Source organism: Onychostoma macrolepis, chromosome 23, assembly GCF_012432095.1.
Source record: "Onychostoma macrolepis isolate SWU-2019 chromosome 23, ASM1243209v1, whole genome shotgun sequence".
NCBI lineage: Eukaryota > Metazoa > Chordata > Actinopteri > Cypriniformes > Cyprinidae > Onychostoma > Onychostoma macrolepis.
The window spans coordinates 1,333,403-1,346,392 of record NC_081177.1 but is presented as its reverse complement, the minus strand read 5'-3'; the positions used below and the strand labels follow the sequence as shown (position 1 = coordinate 1,346,392).

General features: G+C 40.8%; 1 protein-coding gene across 1 annotated transcript in view; it reads left to right on the top strand.

Annotated features, from left to right (window-relative positions):
• Window positions 1-12,990, top strand: part of LOC131532229 (uncharacterized) — a 136,736-nt gene that overhangs the window by 32,646 nt on the left and 91,100 nt on the right. The gene's annotated exons all lie outside the window — the stretch shown is intronic.

Genomic DNA, 12,990 nt, shown 5'->3' with positions numbered 1-12,990 from the left:
AAAAAAAAAAATCCAGAAATCACAATGTATGATTTTTTAACTATTTATTTGTATGATACAGCTGCAAATAAGTATTTGAACACCTGTCTATCAGCTAGAATTCCGACCCTCAAAGACCTGTTAGTCTGCCTTTAAAATGTCCACCTCCACTCCATTTATTATCCTAAATTAGATGGACCTGTTTGAGGTCGTTAGCTGCATAAAGACACCTGTCCACCCCATACAATCAGTAAGAATCCAACTACTAACATGGCCAAGACCAAAGAGCTGTCCACTACACTAGAGACAAAATTGTACACCTCCACAAGGCTGGAAAGGGCTACGGGGAAATTGCCAAGCAGCTTGGTGAAAAAAGGTCCACTGTTGGAGCAATCATTAGAAAATGGAAGAAGCTAAACATGACTGTCAATCTCCCTCGGACTGGGGCTCCATGCAAGATCTCACCTCGTGGGGTCTCAATGATCCTAAGAAAGGTGAGAAATCAGCCCAGAACTACACGGGAGGAGCTGGTCAATGACCTGAAAAGAGCTGGGACCACCGTTTCCAAGGTTACTGTTGGTAATACACTAAGACGTCATGGTTTGAAATCATGCATGGCACGGAAGGTTCCCCTGCTTAAACCAGCACATGTCCAGGCCCGACTTAAGTTTGCCAATGACCATTTGGATGATCCAGAGGAGTCATGGGAGAAAGTTATGTGGTCAGATGAGACCAAAATAGAACTTTTTGGTCATAATTCCACTAAACGTGTTTGGAGGAAGAAGAATGATGAGTACCATCCCAAGAACACCATCCCTACTGTGAAGAATGGGGGTGGTAGCATCATGCTTTGGGGGTGTTTTTCTGCACATGGGACAGGGCGACTGCACTGTATTAAGGAGAGGATGACCGGGGCCATGTATTGCGAGATTTTGGGGAACAACCTCCTTCCCTCAGTTGGCTGGGTCTTCCAACATGACAATGACCCGAAGCACACAGCCAGGATAACCAAGGAGTGGCTCTGTAAGAAGCATATCAAGGTTCTGGCGTGGCCTAGCCAGTCTCCAGACCTAAACCCAATAGAGAATCTTTGGAGGGAGCTCAAACTCCATGTTTCTCAGCGACAGGCCAGAAACCTGACTGATCTAGAGAAGATCTGTGTGGAGGAGTGGGCCAAAATCCCTCCTGCAGTGTGTGCAAACCTGCTGAAAAACTACAGGAAACGTTTGACCTCTGTAATTGCAAACAAAGGCTACTGTACCAAATATTAACATTGATTTTCTCAGGTGTTCAAATACTTATTTGCAGCTGTATCATACAAATAAATAGTTAAAAATCATACATTGTGATTTCTGGATTTTTTTTAGATTATGTCTCTCACAGTGGACATGCACCCACGATGACAATTTCAGACCCTCCATGATTTCTAAGTGGGAGAACTTGCAAAATAGCAGGGTGTTCAAATACTTATTTTCCTCACTATATATATATATATATATATATACAGGTGCTGGTCATATAATTAGAATATCATCAAAAAGTTGATTTATTTCACTAATTCCATTCAAAAAGTTAAACTTGTATATTATATTCATTCATTACACACAGACTGATATATTTCAAATGTTTATTTCTTTTAATTTTGATGATTAGAGCTTACAGCTCATGAAAGTCAAAAATCAGTATCTCAAAATATTAGAATATTTACATTTGAGTTTCAATAAATGACCATCCCTACAGTATAAATTCTGGGTATCTCTTGTTCTTTAAAACCACAATAATGGAGAAGACTGCTGACTTGGCAATGATCCAGAAGAGGAACACTGACGCCCTCCACAAAGAGGGTAAGTCACAGAAGGTCATTACTGAAAGGTGTGGCTGTTTACAGAGTGCTGTATCAAAGCATATTAAATGCAAAGTTGACTGGAAGGAAGAATTTGGGTAGGAAAAGGTGCACAAGCAACAGGGATGACCGCAAGCTTGAGAATACAGTCAAGCAAAGACGATTCAAACACTTGGGAGAGCTTCACAAGGAGAGAACTGAAGCTGGAGTCAGTGCATCAAGAGTCACCACGCTCAGACATCTTCAAGAAAAGGGCTACCAAGCCACTTCTGAACCAGAGACAATGTCAGAAGCATCTTAACTGGGCTGTGGAGAAAAAGAACTGGACTGTTGCTCAGTGGTCCAAAGTCCTCTTTTCAGATGAAAGTAAATTTTACATTTAATTTGGAAATCAAGGTCCCAGAGTCTGAAGGAAGAGTGGAGAGGCACAGAATCCATGTTGCTTGAAGTCCAGTGTGAAGTTTCCACAGTCAGTGATGATTTGGGCTGCCATGTCATCTGCTGGTGTTGGTCCACTGTGTTTTCTGAAGTCCACAGTCAACGCAGCCATCTACCAGGGAATTTTAGAGCACTTCATGCTTCCTTCTGTTGACAAGCTTTATGGAGATGCTGATTTCATTTTCCAGCAGGACTTGGCACCTGCTCACACTACCAAAGGTACCAAAAGCTGGTTCAATGACCATAGTGTTACTGTGCTTGATTGGCCAGCAAACTCGCCTGACCTGAACCAGGGAAGATGGTTGTCAAGAGGAAGATGAGAGACACCAGACCCAATAATGCAGAAGAGCTGAAGGCCACTATCAGAGCAACCTGGGCTCTCATAACACCTGAGCAGTGCCACAGACTGATCGACTCCATGCCACGCCGCATTGCTGCAGTAATTCAGGCAAAAGGAGCCCCAACTAAGTATTGAGTGCTGTACATGCTCATACTTTTCATTTTCATACTTTTCAGTTGGCCAAGATTTCTAAAAATCCTTTCTTTGTCTTGGTCTTAAGTAATTTTCTAATATTTTGAGATACTGATTTTTGACTTTCATGAGCTGTAAGCTCTAATCATCAAAATTAAAAGAAATAAACATGGAACATGGAATTAGTGAAATAAATCAACTTTTTGATGATATTCTAATTATATGACCAGCACCTGTATACCTGTATATATATATATATATATATATATATATATATATATGTATGTATGTATGTATGTATGTATATATATATATATATATATATATGAAGAGTTCATTTGCAAAAACCGATAAACGGCACTTAAAAAAAAAAAAATGCCTTGCATTATTCTCCACATATAGCGCAATTTGAACCCTAAACACGTTTTGTAAAAAAAGCCGGTATTGTTCACTTCCAAGGCGTCGCGAGTTCACGTTTTACTGCAGAAGCCGACAAGCGCCCTTGTTGTTTGTGAACAGAAGCCAATAAATCAATTTTAGCGAATCAGAGCGCTGTATTCAGGTCAGGTGACAAGGTTACTTTCACCAAAGTCTCTTTAAGACAAGTCATGTCACTCGGCGGCCATCTTTGAAATGCCTCTCGGGTATCCAAGTGCAGCTCCTATCTCTTTGAATGGGGAAACATCAAATTCTCCAAAAGTGTTCACTAAGCTTACAATTAAATTTCATATTTGAAATCACCAAAGAAATCTGACGACAACTATATCATAAATGTTGTTTCTTTTGTTTAAATAGCGTTATAAAAAGCTTATTTTTCAGGCTAGATCAGCCAGTGCGCATGCGCAGTTCTAAGTGCACGTCTCAAAATGCTGACTGTTTCAATAGCAACTGGGACTTCTAACGGCAGCTGCAGTGATACGTTGACTTTACCGATTAGTGATTGGCACTTTAATTCAGAAGGCGGGGCTTCCTGCGATTGAGTGGCCATATTGAGCGTTGCATTTTCCCCCATTCAAAACTATAGGAGTGACATATCTTGGGTATTCTATAGTCTTTGCTTTCACTTTGAAAAGACATGCTAGCTGAGAGGAGTTTCTCAAAGCTGACTAAAACTGATCGAGGATGGATCATTTCGACGAACTTGATGAACCTGTGATATCTTCTTCAGGGCGAAAAAGGAAAATAAAAGCTGAAATGTTTTCACGGAACCTTGCAAAAGCAGCTCGTTACAATGGTGAGGAAAAACCCGTGATTTCTGAAAAAAATGTAAATAAAAATGGAGTTATCGGTTTTTGCAAATGAACTCTTCATATACAAACAATCTATATATATAATGTTATTGTCACGAATCCTGTCCCTGCACTTCCGTTCATTCACCACCAGAGGTCACTCGCTCACCACATTGACTCTCATGCCATACTTCACACTGGACTGCATTTCCCATCATTCATTGATTGCGCACACATGGCTGGTTGCACTAATCACATGCACACCTGATCCTACGCACACACAGATTACATGCCTTATATAAACCCTGGATTTTCTTTCCCTCACTGCTGAGTATTGTATAGCGATTATCACTCTCCCAGCGATTGCTACTCTATGGAGCCCAGTTTATTGACGTAGTCTTGCCTTGCCTGTTTTCCCATGTTTGTTTCTAGCCCGTGTTCCCTGGATTAACCCTTGCCTTGCCATTTGGACACTGTTTGCACCTCTCTTGGATTCTAGCTCGTGTACCTGGATTATCTCTCTGCCTTGCCCCATTGGATACTGTTCGCCGATTGTCGACCCACGCTTGTCCTAGGATTACTCTTTGTCTTGTCCCTGCCATACCTGTTTGCCATTGTTTCGACCCTGCCTGTATTTATGACCATGCCTTTAAAGGGCATATTCCAGGTTAGAATGTTTATTTACACTCGTATGACGGACCACAGATAAAATTATGAGCCTGTTATGCAGCCAAGACAGCAGGGACAGGTCAGGATTAGACAGAACAACGGTCAGAGGAGACCGTGGAGAATTCCAGGTTAACACGTTTTTGTTTCATTAAGTGTTTGTGTGCAAGGCCATGGTCACAGCTGAGGAAAGTCAGTGCTGCAGGGAGTTAGATACATACTGGGCTTTAGTGGAGAATGTGACCCCCACACTTGATGTGCAGTGTCTGAGTCTGCACCCAGGCTTTGAGGCTTGCTGTCTGAACCCATGTGCTACAGATCGCCATATGCACTTCAGACAGGAGTATAGACCTCTCCGGGCCAGCAGACGTGAGTGTGTTTAGGGCAGAGATAATTTATTACTCTGAGCTAAATACTTGTATGTATAAATACACAGTATGTTAAAGTTTTGAAAACCATTTGAATAATTTTGTCTTCTTCAATTACAAGTTGCCTATATTTAAGTAGGTCACAACTACCTGTAAGTCACACTTTTTGATGCCATTGGTATAAGACAATCAGTATTGACAGCATGCAGACAAGTTGTCCGCTGGGCCTGTGGTGTCCTGAGCAGCCCTTAACTGCATGTGTTGTGTCAGACATTAGAAGACAGTTTACAGAGGAAGGAGGACTTTATAAAGGTTTTGAATGGCCCCATTTTATTGACCATCAATAAAAAAAAAAAATCACAAATTGTCTTACTGTATAAACTTGTTTATGAAGTTTACGTTAGATATACTGTATATCAAGCAGATCTGCATTCATGGTTAATTCAATTCAGTTTTATTTATACAGCACCAGAGGTGGGTAGTAACGAGTTACATTTACTTGAGTAAATTTTTTGGGTAACTAATACTTTTAGAGTATATTTAAAAATGGGTACTTTTACTCTTACTCAAGTAAATTTTTTGTGAAAAACGGTACTTTTACTTCGTCACTGTGGGCGATGCTCCTCTCGTTACTTCTTAATGCAATACAAGTTAAAAATCCTTCGATTTATTCCAAGCGCGCCGTCTACTTTTTTTCTGGGCACTGAGCGATGCCCATTCGTGAATGATTCATTCTTTTGAGTCAATTCTGTTCGAAGGCTTAATCAAACCAGTTGGCAGACCAGTTAAAAAAACATTAAAAGTATTTTGAACGGCTGTGTGTGTGTGTGTGTGTGTGTATATATGTATATACAGTATGTGTGTGTGTGTATATATATAACATTTTATCTATATATCTAAATAAAAATATACTATATTCAGTATATGTTCCAAAGTAACATATTTTTATCCGTTACTTTTTTACTCTTACTCAAGTAACTATTCAGACTATTACTTTTACTTTTACTTGAGTACAGTTTTTGGGTATCCACCTCTGTACAGCACTAAATCATAAATGTTATTTCATAGCACTGTTAATACCCAACTAAAAACAAAACATTGCAGCTGTTAATTAACATACATATATATGTGCACCAAACATATACTACTGAAATAAAAATATACCATCGGACCCATTTAAAAACATTTAGCAATCTTTCAGTCTGGGTATCACACTAATGTGTTGTTTGCGTGTGTTAAATGGTGAATGCTGTGCTAGATAGACGCCAGCAGCCTGATCTTGTTGATCCTCTGGAGGGATCTGGAAAGAGGAGCAGGTGTCGTGGAAGACAGACAGTGCTGCGTTCTCGTGGAGCCTGTGGTGACCTGCAGTATTCCTCTCTCAGACGGGAGCAGCAAACACACAAGTTTAGATCACATTCACTGATGACCATGCTTCTCCACTCGGCCTCCATCACATCTGCATCTCCGTCAGGAGTGAAGCTGCAGTCCAGTAGAGGTGTTAATAACAGCTGGACTTCATCACATCTGCATCTCCGTCACGAGTGGAAGCTGCAGTCCAGTAGAGGTGTTAATAACAGCTGGCCTCCATCACATCTGCATCTCCGTCAGGAGTGGAAGCTGCAGTCCAGTAGAGGTGTTAATAACAGCTGGCCTCCATCACATCTGCATCTCCGTCAGGAGTGGAAGCTGCAGTCCAGTAGAGGTGTTAATAACAGCTGGCCTCCATCACATCTGCATCTCCATCAGGAGTGGAAGCTGCAGTCCAGCAGAGGTGTTAATAACAGCTGGCCTCCATCACATCTGCATCTCCGTCAGGAGTGGAAGCTGCAGTCCAGCAGAGGTGTTAATAACAGCTGGCCTCCATCACATCTGCATCTCCGTCAGGAGTGAAGCTGCAGTCCAGTAGGTGTGTTAATAACAGCTCCTCCATCACATCTGCATCTCCGTCAGGAGTGGAAGCTGCAGTCCAGTAGAGGTGTTAATAACAGCTGGCCTCCATCACATCTGCATCTCCGTCAGGAGTGGAAGCTGCAGTCCAGCAGAGGTGTTAATAACAGCTGGCCTCCATCACATCTGCATCTCCGTCAGGAGTGAAGCTGCAGTCCAGTAGAGGTGTTAATAACAGCTGGCCTCCATCACATCTGCATCTCCGTCAGGAGTGAAGCTGCAGTCCAGTAGGTGTGTTGATAACAGCTGGCCTCCATCACATCTGCATCTCCGTCAGGAGTGAAGCTGCAGTCCAGTAGGTGTGTTAATAACAGCTGGCCTCCATCACATCTGCATCTCCGTCAGGAGTGAAGCTGCAGTCCAGCAGAGGTGTTAATAACAGCTGGCCTCCATCACATCTGCATCTCCGTCAGGAGTGAAGCTGCAGTCCAGTAGGTGTGTTAATAACAGCTCCTCCATCACATCTGCATCTCCGTCAGGAGTGGAAGATGCAGTCCAGTAGGTGTGTTAATAACAGCTGGCCTTCGCCTGCTTCAGATCTTCACACTCTCATCTTCCAAAGCCTTATAAACACACCACATGACAAAAAATTAACAATTAGCTGTGCAAACAATGTTACTAAGCTGTCACTAGACTTGATGGTTATAATATTAGCAAACTGAGGTTAATTTACCAGCTATGTCTTCTCATGGTAACGTTTTTACACAGTTTTTAAAAATATAACGATATCGCTAACGCTTACAAGCTAGCTGCGGTGCTTTACAACAACTTATACATCTCGTTGTGTCTCATTATTTAAATAATTATATTCACTGATTTGGTAGTTAGCAAATGTTAAAAATCAAGTCTTACGGTGCACAGTTGACATTTTCATGAAACCAGGGGCGCCGTTATGGGGGATGCAGAGTATGCTGGGCATATGGGCCCAAGACGCTAGGGGGCCCCAAAATCACAACTTTGGTCGGTATATTTTTTTTAATAATTATAAATATATTTTATACATACAAGAACACGTTAACTAATAATATTGCAGTAAAATGAAATTAAAAATTAAAATTATAGAAAGTGAGAAGTGAACGTAAGCACGCTACGCTCTCGTCACTTCAAAATACAGCGCTTGACGTTAACCGCAACAAAAAATAACACGATAGATGAAAAGAAACACCTGTCAGGAGCACAAAAGCAAAAACGTAAAAAAACTAGAGAGATGAAGATGTTAAAAGAATGAAAGTTTCTCTTACGAACTGGGTTCTTACAAATCAGAATAAACAAAATGTTGGAGATGATGACAGACAGGGACAAACTGAAATTTCTAATTGTTGCCTCAGTGCGGACACTAGCAGCGAAACGGGAGAGCAGATTAGCAATAAACAAGCAACAATCTGCAGAGACGAAACAGTAGGCCTACGAAAGGACAGCATTCAAGTCAGCGGCAAAGTTTTCGGGGAGAAAAAACACACAACAGCCGTTTCGTGAAAGGATACGGTAACTGGCGATGTCTATCAAGTAGATTAAAGCAACACGAAACAGGACCCAACCACACCGACGCTTACCTAGCATGGAAAGAACTTGAAACTAGATCAAGACTGGGTAAATGCATTGACAATCAACTACAAGCTGCGATGGAAGAAGAAAGGACGAGATGGAAGCAAGTGCTGACCAGGGTGCTGGACTGCATTTTGTTCCTTGCAGAGAGGAACTTACCTTTACGAGGTAAAAATGCCCTGATTGGAAATCCAAGAAATGGAAACTTTCTTGGATTAATCGAGCTTTTAGCCCGTTATGACACTGTCATGGCTCAGCACATTCAAAAAATAGCGACAGAAAAAAAGTGTACTTCATATTTAAGTTGGTGTACACAAAATGAATTCTTAAAATGCATTGCAGATTATGTGTTAGATAAAATCAGCAAACAAGTGAGAGATGCGAAATATTATGCTGTTGAATTTGACTGCACGCCCGACATATCCAAGCAAGAGCAAGCTTCAGTCATAATTTGACATGTTGACATTGATAAGAACAAAGTAGCTAAGATAGAGGAATCGTTTGTGGGATTCAGCGCAGTTACTGACACAACAGGTCAAGGACTTGCGGAGACTTTAACTACCACACTGGAAAACCTTGGGATTGACCTACTGAATTGTCGCGGTCAAAGTTATGATAACGGATCAAATATGAGAGGAATTCACAGAGGTGTACAAGCTTTAATTCTGGAAAAGAATCCAGATGCATTGTTTATGCCGTGTGCCAGTCACAGCCTTAATTTGCTATTGTGCGATGCTGCCTCATCAAACAGAGCATGTTTGAATTTTTTCGGAACTGTTCAAAGACTGTACACTATGTTTGCATCTTCAGTGAAACGCTGGGACATCCTGAAACAGTTTGTGGACATAACATTAAAACCCCTCAGCGATACGAGATGGGAGGCGAAACTGGACTCGGTCAAAGCTCTGAGGTATCAGCTCGGTGGCGTACTCAACGCTTTGGAAAATCTTGAACGCGAGTCTAAAGATGGGAAAATTTCTTCAGAGGCACATGCACTGTCTAATGAAATACAGACTATGGAATTTGTGACTTGTCTTGTTATTTGGAATGACATGCTGACCGAAATCACACGCGCCAGCACAGCCATGCATTCTGCCGACATTTCGCTGGATACAGCTGTTTTGTTGATTGACAACCTGAAAAAGTTATTTTCCCAGTACAGAGAGGATGGGTTTGAAAAGGCTGTGACAGATGCACGTCTTTTAGCGAATGAATGTGATGCCTCTACAAAGTTTACACAGAAGCGCAACAGAAAGCGCAAAACATTTCACGATGAAGTGATCGCTGGACAACCAGGGCACCAGGACGCCCAACTTCATTTCAAACAAACGGTGTTTTATGTAATCGTTGACACCATAAGCAGTGAACTCAACACAAGATTTGAAAATCTGGGGCAGATTTCAGAGAAATTTCATTTCATTTTGCAAATGAGTGAAATGTCAAAGGAGGATTTAGAAGAATCCGCAAGGTGCTATGCAGCAACGTCGCGGGATGTGTCGAACGACTTAATTCAAGAAGTCTGTAGTGCAATTGAAAAACTTAACTTCATTCTTCAGAGAAACCTTGATTCATTATTCCCCAATTTGGTTGTTGCATTAAGAGTGTTCCTTACCATGCCTGTCACAGTGGCCTCTGCAGAGAGGTCATTCAGTAAACTAAAACTTATAAAAAATTATCTGCGATCTACAATGGACCAAGACCGATTAGTGCATCTGGCACTCATATCAATAGAGCACGCAGTTGCACGATCCACACCCTTTGATGAAATGTTAGAAAAATGGGCAAGCATGAAAACAAGACGTGTTCAAATTTAATTGTGTGTTACCTTTATATCTGAAACGTTTAGGAGGAGAAACTCTTAATTTTGCTGGCTACCAGTTCTTTTTTAATGTATAAGACTGCAGAGTTAAAACTTCTGTCCCGCTATTCAGTTAAGTTTGCGGTGTTTATAGCCGCTTTTATGGGTTTTTACATTTCTTTATTGTTAGATTGTAATATCGTACTAAGAGTAGAAAGGAAACCTGTTACAAATAATTTTAACTGTTAAAAATTATTTTTGTAATGATGATTAAAAAACAATGAAGTAAATAATAAGGGTTGTATAGAAGACTAGTTAAAACTGCAAGCACGGTTATGTATTAAAGTTAGCTAAAACTGAAACTAAAATTAAAACCTTAAAAACATTTCGTTACTTGAAATAAAATACTTCAATGTTATTTGAAATAATATAAATGTTAAGTAATAAACTATTTCATTTTCTTATTCGGTGTCTTTCAATTTCTTATTAAACGTCAAACACACACAAGCACGCACACACACACACATCAGGAAGAAGGGGGCCCACATTTCTGTCTTGGATACCCCCTTTAAAACTCTTCATTGCGCCCCTGCGTGAAGCATCTCTGACGGATCCGTGAGCATCATGTCTCCCGCCGGCGGCCGAACACAGGCGGACCGGGACCCGACGAAGCTGCCGTGTGCACCGAAGAAACCGCACCAGCTCTGAGTCTCACTCGCGTCTTGCTTCGATATCCCATGCTGAACTGCATCGTATCGCCGGGATGATAATCTTCTGGTATATAGTGATCGCTAAATTACACACCACCGTGTTGTTTGAAGCAGATGCATTAGTCTCTTCAGCTGCACAAACGCACCGAGGCTTGGAAGATACCGTCCTATTTCTTGTCAGGAAACCTGTGGACTCGATGTCCTGACAGGTTGGAGTTTGTGCAACCTCGACAAACACAATAATTTACCATGACGATGATAAACCGAAAAAAAATAACTACAATGAATACCAGCAGCGCGTGGCACAGGACTCCCTCTCGTGACGTAATATGACGCGATGTTGAAAAAAAAGCGCTTTTTGAGAACTGTCAAGGAAACCGTCACTTTTTCTTCTAAATTTGTGCCCTCACGCCTTGTAAAACATTTTCAAACCCTGCAATAACGGTTCATATGATATTTTCATACAAGGTTATAGGCATACAAATTTTTTAACCTACGATATGCACTTTAAATAAAAGGTTGCACATGGATCCGCACGTCTCACGTCTCGTCAGCCCCGTTACAGTTATTTTAGTTAACATTTATTTTATTTCCGATGCTTGCAACTGACTAAAAATAATTAATTTTTTTTTTTTATGGTTTTAATTTTAATAGCCCTGTTTCCAATCAGATTTTTAACCAGAATCAATCATTAAAAAAAATAAAGACTTTTACCCGAAAAGTGCTCCTGGTTTTCTGGTTGGATTGTTTGTTTGTTTTTATCCTTGAATAACAACGGCACACATTCAAATTCTGTCCCTTATCTGATTATTCATCCCTGAGGAACACTGGCACATTCATGACTATCAGCTGCATAAAAAAATACATAACAATATGTAAATTAAAATGGAAAAAATTCAAATGTCACACAAAGCTGGAGATAAACAGAGGAAAGGAGTACAGGAATAATATCAGAAATTAAAAAAAGAGGATACAGACAAACCAGTCCAGAGCTGCTCAATGAATGTGGAGCTGAAGTACAAACATCTGAGAAACAGGAAAACCTCAATAAAATATTTATTTTTCACTATTTCATCTCACTGTTGTTTAAAAGATACACAACCATAAACTGATGATGACTGACACACACACACACACTTGCCATTTACATTGCATTGACTTCTATTGTTTTTATATAGAGCTAGTTATAAATATTATAACCTACCACTAACCTACACTCTAACCCTAACACACAACTTCCTGCATTTTAATTAATTAAAACTTTATTTTATACTGTTTTTACAAATGAGGACATCTCCAAATCGAGGTTTTGTCAGATTTAACTCACTTCTGGATACAAATTTGTCCCCAAAATATAGTTAAAGCAAGTTCTAGTGAATAAGGTAAAAATATTAACTAACAGACATAACCATATGGTTAGGTTTAAATATGAAAATAAGGCCTTTTCTAATTAAATATGGAGAAAGACTTGGTGATCTGCAAATGTTTCTAATGGCTGTATCTTTAGCGAGTTTTTTGCGTAATATTTTATTGTGTATTACACAAAAGTACTTGGGCCATCTATCTTGGCCAGGACACTGCTGCAAAAGAGATTTTAGTCTCAGTGAGTTTTCTTTCTTGTGTAACGGGCTGAAGAATCACACAACAAGAATGGCTCAATAAATGCCCCGAAGGGTGCGTTTATTGTGAAAGGGTGGCGTGCCAATGTGTCCTGGTGTGGTGAAACTGTGCTCCGAGACCCGCTTCTGCCGTCAATCCAAGTGTTCGAGTGCTGGGTGTCCGTGCTGTGCTCGTGCGTTGTGGCTGGCCGGTCACACACTGCTCTCTGGAATGCAAGGAAGAGGTATGTTAGCAAGGAGTCTTCAGGAGACATGTCTCACCAGCGTGTGTGACTCGGCGGCCTTTGTAGCTGCTTCTTGATTAGGCTCAGCTGTAACCGGCCAGCCCGTGCTGATTGTGTGCAGGTGTTCCTCCTCTGTTTCCAGGGCGACG